General features: G+C 66.8%; 1 protein-coding gene across 1 annotated transcript in view; it reads right to left on the bottom strand.

The window, feature by feature from the left end:
- SELPLG (selectin P ligand) overlaps positions 1–2,462 on the bottom strand; it is a 9,453-nt gene that overhangs the window by 5,767 nt on the left and 1,224 nt on the right. The gene's annotated exons all lie outside the window — the stretch shown is intronic.

The raw sequence follows: 2,462 nt of genomic DNA, 5'->3' as shown, positions 1-2,462 counted from the left end.
ACGGCCAGCCCCCCCGGTGCCAGCACACACCAGCCATTACGATGCCGTTTTTGCTTGCGGCTGGGGAGGGCTCAGCCCCTCGGCGCTGGGCAGGGCTGTGCCGCCTGGGCCCCGCTTTGTAATTTGGGGCAGCTGGAACGTGGGGACCCACAGGGCTCGGCTCCGCGGCACAGCCAGCCCAAAGTAACCTGCAATTTGAGACATTTCGGCCCTGCTCTGCTTGTAATTTGCTCTGTGGGGCTGCGCTTTGCTGTGCCAGCGAAATACCCGGGGGGGACTGATCCTGCGGAGCTGCACCACGGTGTGCAGAGCATCATGCACAGCACAGCACCGTGCCACACACGGCACCGTGCAAAGCACCATGCACAGCCCCATGCCACACACAGCCCTGTGCACCGCATGCTGCCCTCCCACTGCAGGGCACAGAGGCTTGCCGGGGTGGCGTGCCCCAAGGATCCTGCTGTGACACCGCTCTGGCTTCCTGCAGATTCCTCTGCCGTGAGCTGGGAGATGGCAGCCCGACAGGACCTGCTGACTATGCCAAATAGGGTGATTCCCGGCTCCTGGCAGCCGGCTCACGCTCCGGCAGTGGAGGAAAGTTTATCCTCACTGGGCTTCTGCTCCAGAGCGGCAGGCGCAGGGCAGGCACGGGGCTGGGCGAGAGCGGGAGCAGTCCCTCCGACCTGCACCCATCCACCTTCTCGGGACCGGCCAGCCTCATCCCCACCTGGACTGGGGGCAGAGGCTGGACGATCCGCTGTGGGGTGAAGCTGGATGATGGAAGCATCCCTTCGCCTCCGAGAGAAAGTGGGGCTGGGGGTGACAGTGGGCCCTGCGGCCTCCTGTCCCCAGCCTGGCCCCGACAGCTCGGAGGCACATAAACCTTCGTGCCCATTCCAGCTGAGCCCTGAACTCCTGAGGCTGCTTTTTGGCATGGCAGGGCGCTGGCATCCACATGCGTGGGGACACAGTGGGGTCAGAGCAGGGTGGGATCCCATCCGGGGACCGGCCACTGCTGCCGGCTGCGGATCCCCTGGCCCACGCTGACTCACCCGTAAACATTTACATTTGCAGGAGGGAGCGGGGCCGGCGAGGCTGCTCGGCCCCAGATGGAAAATATCCGAAGCACAGAGCGAATGTAAACAGGCGGCGGGGCCGGGGTGGCCGGGGCGCAGGTGGGCCGCAGCACTGCCAACCCGCCCTCGGCAGCGCGAGACAGCCACCCTCAAAAGCGGCCTTCGCGGCAGCGGGGCACCAAGGGCTCAGCTCGGGACAGGGCGGCACAGCGATGCCTCGAGCGCGTGCGAAACACTGCTGCCCAAGTGCGCGCTGCAAATATCGAGGGCGGCGTAAGCTGCCCGGTGGGGTGGGGATGGGGACATGAGGATGGGGATGTTGAACCTGGCGGGGCAGGGGTGGGTATGGAGAGGTGGGGATGGAGAGATGGGGATGTTGAGCCTGGCCACAGCAGGGATGGGGATTGAGGGATGGGGTCACCGATCCCAGCTGGGGCAGGGATGGGGATATGGGGATGGGGATGCTGAGCCTGGTGGGGCAGGGATGGGGATGGAGAGATGGGGACACTGAGCCTGGTGGGGCAGGGATGGGAATGGGGATGCTGAGTCCAGCTGGGGCAGGGATGGGAACGTGGGGACACCAAGCCTGGCAGGGCAGGGACAGTCCTGGGCCATTTCTGCTCCCTTGGGTGGCTCCCCCAGGGCTGGGCACAGGGAAGGTTGGGCTGGTGGCTCGAGGGGTGACCGACACCTGCACGCTGGGGGTAGGTGGGACCTGGGAGCAAACCTGAGCCTCCTTCAGCCCCCAGGTACAGGCAAGATGGTGGGTCCCTCTGTGGCCACTCATGGCTTTGCTCTCCCCATCCCTCCTGGCCCCAGCCTCAACCAGGCAGGGACAGCCCGGGCCAACACAGCCCTACGAGGCCGAGAGCCTGCGACCACCGTTTGCTCACTGGGGACGAGCCCTGGGTGCACCGGCAGCGCACAGGACCACCCCGACGGGCAGTGATGGTCCCGGAAGCGTCCCCCTCACCTCGCTACAGGCAACCGCAGGGCAGGAACACGTTACGCCACAAGTGCACCCGTCCCCACCCCCGGCATTTCCGCCCCGGCACCACCACCCTTTCCGCTCCCATGCCGCGGCCACAGGCCGTGCCCCACACGGGGACGAGGTCCTGGGGGCTGCGGTCCCCAACCCCCCGGGGTCTGGCCCCCTGCTTGCGGCCTCGAGGGCTGAGCTCGCCCTGGGGGAAAGCAGCTCCCTATCACGCCAGTCCAAGTTAAAACACAAACCCAAGGGAATGGGGGTCCCCCGCCTATGGCTCCACGCGTGCCAGCACCGGGGACCGGGCGTCATGCCCATGACGCAGCCGCCGGCCCCCCGATGCTCTCGGATGCAGGGCCCTGTCCCCGCAGCTCAGGAGTGCTCTGGCAGGAAGCCGCTGA

This window comes from Aptenodytes forsteri, unplaced genomic scaffold, assembly GCF_000699145.1.
Source record: "Aptenodytes forsteri isolate BGI_AS27 unplaced genomic scaffold, ASM69914v1 Scaffold118, whole genome shotgun sequence".
NCBI classification, from domain to species: Eukaryota; Metazoa; Chordata; class Aves; order Sphenisciformes; family Spheniscidae; genus Aptenodytes; species Aptenodytes forsteri.
Note: the sequence above shows the minus strand (reverse complement) of the source record. Positions and strands in the feature narration are given on the sequence as shown.